The sequence below is a fragment of the Amblyomma americanum genome, chromosome 2 (assembly GCF_052857255.1).
Source record: "Amblyomma americanum isolate KBUSLIRL-KWMA chromosome 2, ASM5285725v1, whole genome shotgun sequence".
NCBI classification, from domain to species: Eukaryota; Metazoa; Arthropoda; class Arachnida; order Ixodida; family Ixodidae; genus Amblyomma; species Amblyomma americanum.
In genome coordinates this window covers 151,440,703-151,446,702 of record NC_135498.1, presented here as the reverse complement: position 1 = coordinate 151,446,702, position 6,000 = coordinate 151,440,703, and positions in this window count along the sequence as shown.

Below are 6,000 nucleotides of genomic sequence, written 5' to 3'. Positions count from 1 at the left end.
CTCCCCCCATCGGGAGAGGCCTGAAACTAACACAACTGCGGCTGCGCGGTCCTCCAGCACCTCTGTTGAGGTGATAGATACAACGCCCACTCCGCCTCCATTAGAGAGGCGGAACAGCTCTCTTGAGCGGAAAAAAGACAGGCCCCTCATAACGGGCCCACCACATAAACAAACCCCGCTTCATTCCCCCCCAAAACATAAACGTGGCTTTTTTAGTTCAGTGTAACTGTAGAGGCCTGTTGAGGAATTACAGTGACATAACAGATATTTTAGGGTCAATGTTGCCCGTAGCCTTATGTCTTCAGGAAACCAATCTAGGTCCACAACATATGAAAATCCTGAAACATTACAAAACTTTTAGACGCGATCGCCAGCAGGCTAATAGACTCTCAGGAGGCGTCGCGATTGTCGTTCGAAGCGGCGTCCCTGCTCGAGAAATCAAAGCAAAACTTGAAGCCGTTGCGGTCAGGATCATCAGCTACAATACAATTACTATCCGTTCTGTATATATTCTTCCCCATTTTGCATTAACGGTTCATGATCTACAAGAACTAATTGATGAGCTTCAACAACCATATTTAGTAGTTGAGGATTTTAACGCTCACTCCCCTTTTTGGGGAAGCGAGCGCTGTGACTCTAGGAGACAAATAATCGAAGATTTTATCCTTACAAGTAATGTATGTCTTTTGAATGCGGAAAAGGCCACATACTGCTCCCCTACCTCGGGGAAAATGACCTGTTTAGATTTGTCATTTACTTCACCTTCTGTTTTTAACGATTTTAAATGGGGCGTCATTGACAACCCATACGGTAGCGATCACCTCCATATGCTTATCAGTTTAATATCTCCACCGGAAATAATCCCCACAAAACCGCGACGCTGGAAGCTGCATCTTGCAGACTATGAACGTTTTAGAGCAAAAGCCACTTTAAAAAATATAAATTTAGAAAACCTGACCATCGATCAGATAAACGAAAAGTTCACCAATTGTATCGTTACAGCTGCAGAATTAGCTATTCCGCAGTCTCCTGCAGTAGTGCGACAAAACCACAAATAGTGGTGGACAAAAGACTGCAAGGAAGCAAAAAAAAACAGCAAAATAGAGCTTGGGGTAAATTTCGCATTTATCCGACACATGAAAATCTAGTATATTTTAAAAAGGCAAGAGCTAAAGCTCGGTACATCCGTCGCATTGCCGAGAAAGCTTCATGGCAGAGTTCTGTTTCATCTATAACAGTCAAATCACATCTAAAAAAATGTGGGAACAGGTTCGAAAATTAAACAACTTCTCACCGTTCACAATTCCTCTTGTGACAACACCTGGCACAGAAACAAGCATAAGGGAACATGCAGACATTTTGGGTGAACACTTCGCTGCAGATTCCATCGCAATATACACAGTCATTTGTAAAACACAAAAATGTAACCGAAAAACGAAGACTTCCAATAAGTGGAGCTGAAAAAGAATACAACAGTTTGATTACTCTCCAAGAAATAAACACAGTACTGTCTGCCGGTAAGGAAACTGCTCCTAAATACCTAATACCTAATACACGATGAAATGCTCGCCCATCTCTCTGAGCCTGATGTGGAAGCACTTTTATGATTCTTTAACAAAGTATGGGTTTTGGGGAAAATACCTGGAGCCTGGAAAAAAGCTATCATTGTACCGTTTCTTAAACCAAATAAGCCTCCAACATCTGCTAGCAGTTATAGACCCATAACCCTTACCAGTTGCCTCACCAAATCCTTTGAAAGTGTCCTGAATATAAGATTAACTTTTGTCCTTCAATCCTGCGAACTTCTAGATATCCATCAATGCGGTTTTAATAAGGGATGCTCCACAACAGATCGCCTAGTCCGTCTAGAAAATACTGTCAGAGAAGCCTTTATCCACAAACAATACTGCCTTGCAGTCTTCTGCGATTTAGAAAAAGCTTACGATGCAACATGGAGGTTCGGCATTCTCCAGGATTTAGCTGAGCTCGGCATCCCTGGCAGAATGCTGAACTCCCTTAAAGACTTTTTGTCAAACCGTTCATTTAATGTCCGCCTGGGCTCAACGCTTTCGAGAACTTTTATTCAAGAAAATGGAGTACCTCAAGGCTCTATTTTAAGCACTACCCTCTTTGCTGTAAAAATGAACTCACTTAGTAAAATAATCCAGAGGTCCGTTATGTACTCAGTCTATGTAGACGACCATCAAATAGCTTGTAAATCCTCCAATGTATCAACATGTGAAAGACAAATACAATTGACAATAAATAAACTAACAGCATGGGCGGATAAAAATGATTTCCGGTTTTCCCCACAGAAATCAGTGGCAATTCTGTTCTCATTAAAACGAGGATTACAGGCAGATGCGACCCTACATGTGAACGAAACTGAGTTGACCGTAAAAAATGAGCACAAATTTTTAGGTATAACATTTGACAAAAAACTCACTTTCCTTCCTCATATTAATGCATTAAAAAAGAAAAATTCCCGATCACTGAACATACTCAAAGTCCTTTCACATAAACACTGGGGGTCTGACAGGGCAAGCCTTCTAAAAATTTACCGCTCTGTGGTACGACCCTGCTTAGACTATGGCAGTACAGTAATGGTTCAGCAAGGCCATCGTACTTGAAACGACTCGACCCAGTGCACAATTTAGGTTTACACCTTTCAACTGGTGCTTACAGGACGTCACCTATAAACACTCTTGAAACCAACGAGCCGTCACTTACAGACAGAAGAGCCATGCTCACATGCTCGTACATTCTAAAAATTCGTTCACTGCACAAAAATATTTGTTACCCGATCGCTACAGAGTGCCCATCTAGAGTACTCTTTAACAATAAGCCGCAAGCTACCCGTCCACTGCTCTTACGATTCGAAGACATGTGGCAGAACCTTGGCGTACTAGACATATTGCCAAGCATTTCTCGAAGGCGAGGTCCACTTCCGCCATGGTACAACTTTCCGGAAATCTGTGATCTCACTCTTACAAACTTCCGCAAAAAACAAATTCCGCAAGAACATATCATACATGAACTCCTCACACTTGAAGAAAAATACAGTAATTACGCAGCCTTTTATACAGACGGTTCAAAAACAGACGCTTACGTGTGAAGTGCGGCGGTACACGGGAATTGGTATAAGATAGACTTCCACAGTGTGCTTCAATCTTCACTGCGGAATGTTACGCTATCTGTGTAGCCATAGAAAAATAGTAAATGAGAACCTCGCCAACAGTATTATTTACACAGACTCGCTAAGTGTGCTCACAGCCGTTCGTTCAAGAAATGCAGTAACCCCGCTGCTTGGCGACCTCATACACAGCATTACAACAGCCCTAGCTCAAGGACTAAACATAAGACTCTGCTGGGTACCAAGTCACGTCGGCATAAAGGGAAATGAGAGAGCAGATTTGTGTGCTGCTCAAGCTTGTCGCAAGCAAATAAAGAATGCAAATGTGCCCTATAAAGATTGCATGAAATTACTACAATGTAAGGCAAGGAAAATTTAGCAGTCCTCTTTGGACAGCGAAGTAAATAGCAAGCTACACTTAATAAAACCAGTGCTCGGTGAATGGAAGTCATGTGTGCATCAGAAACGTTTCAACGAAGTTATCTGCCGCCTCTGTATAGGCCACACACATTACTCACAACTTCCTGCTAACAAAAGAAGACAAACCAGTTTGTGCATGTGGAGATGAGCTTAGTCAGTCACATTTTAATTCCTTGTTCGAAACTGGAAAAGCTACGGAAGAAGTGCTTCTCTTCGTTTTATAACCAACTCATCCCTTTTCACCCATCACTGCTTTTAGGCGAAAATTCATTTGTGGACATGTGCTGTGTTTTTAGATTTTTAACAGATGCTGGTGTTCTTAAAAATATGTAAAACATGACCCAGTACTTTGCCTGATGCACCCCAGCCACTTTCGCATCCGAGAGAAAAGGGCTGAGGTTTTTTTATTTTGATTGGTTGGGGGCCTCCAGTCCTTGCCCAGCCAAGGACTGCTGATGAAGGTACCCAGCCTCCTTTGAAACCTTTAATACCTTGTTTTGCTTTCAATACTGGGCAGAAGGGTATAACCTTTTAGGCATTCTACACCGCCATATTTTTTATACCTTTGTAAAATTCTACAGAAAACAATTTCTTATACCTTCAGCTTGGCGCATTATAGCCTTAGTCGCTTATGCGCCATTAAACTCAACTCAAACTTCGCGGATGTGGTGCGTGGGCGCGGCGCACCACAGCGGCCTTCGGCACCTGCCCAGCTCACACTAAGTGAGGTTGAGACAGGGCCATCTGCGCCCCTGGCAGATGTAGCGAAAGTTGCTATGCCACCCCCACAAACGGGCCCGCCGGCCACCAAGTCGGCAGTCCGCAAGGCTTCCAGCGTTGGGGAGAAGTCCACCACCCCCCTGCCCGTGGGTTCCCCGCGCAACTCCAGCGCCTCCATTGAGGCGATGGATACAACTCAGAGCTCGCCTCTGCCGCAACGGCGGCGGGGCTCCCTTGACCGAACAAAAGAAAAAATCAAGATAACAGGCCCTAAACAAGGAGGGACCTGAGGTTCTGAATACATCCCCTTAAAAATTTATATGGTGTTTCGTATCCACTGGAACTCCCGTGCAATTTTAAATAACTATGGTTATGCAACGGTTCTCTTACATTATCTCTCTCCTGTGGCACTGTGCCTTCAGGAGACCAATTTGGGACCTTTACACAAAAATATTTTTGAAAAGTATAAAGTCTTTCGCCATGACCGTGAGCAGGCGAATAGTCTCTCCGGAGGCGTTGCTGTTGTAGTTCAGAGCGGTATTGCAACACATGAAATCAAGCTCCAGACCAATTAAGAAGCCGTTGCTGTCACTGTCATTACCTTTAAATCAATTACCATATGCACAGTGTATCTTCAACCACACCTCACGTTAACACTCCATGACCTAGAAGCACTTTTTATTCAGTTACCAGAGCTATATCTGGTAGTCGGAGATTTAATGCGCACTCCCCATTTTGGGGGAGCGAACAGGTGGACACTAGAGGCCGGGTTTTAGAAGATTTTATTCTATGCAACAACGTTTGCCTGCTAAATACGGGCAAATCCACATACTGCACTCCATCTTCAGGAAAGATGAGTTGCATAGACTCTTCTTTTAGCTCTCCATCCGTTTTTACCGATTTTAAGTGGGATGTTCTTGATAACCCACACGGGAGTGATCAATTTCCAGTAGTAATTAACTTTTCTTCGCCACCACCCATCATTCGAACAAAACCACGCCGTTGGAAGCTAGGTTATGATACCACCTGGAGGTTTTGGATTCTTCGTGACCTCGCGGATCTAGGTATCCGTGGCAGGATGCTGAACTGTTTAAGAGACTATCTGAACGCTCATCTCGTGTACGTCTAGGTAGCACGCTTTTGAAAACATTCATCCAGGAAAATGGCGTACCGCAGGGGTGTATTCTAAGTACCACATGTAAAAATGAACTCAATATGGCAGATAATTCCCAAGTCCATCATGTATTCCGGATATGTTGACCACCTTCAAATTTCATGCACATCTTTCAGCTTATCAACATGCGAAAGACAGATACAGCTTACACTGAACAAACTAGCTACTGAGGGAGACCAAAATGGATTCAAGTTCTCTCCACAAAAAACAGTTGCTGCCCTTTTCTCACTGAAAGAAGGCATGCAGATTGATCCCACCCTGCACTTGAATGAAACCATTCTACAAGTAAAACAAGAGCATAAATTCCTAGGCATATCCTTTGACAGAAAGCTCACATTCTTACCCCACATAAACACCCTCAAGAAGAAAGCTTCCCGATCGCTAAATATACTGAAGATACTCTCACGGAAACACTGGAAATGCGATAGGTCATGCCTTTTACAGATCTACCGCTCCGTAATACGGTCCACTTTGGACTATGGATGCATTGTGTATGGGTCTACAAGACCATTATACATCAAAAAACTGGATCCCGTACATAACCTGTGTCTTC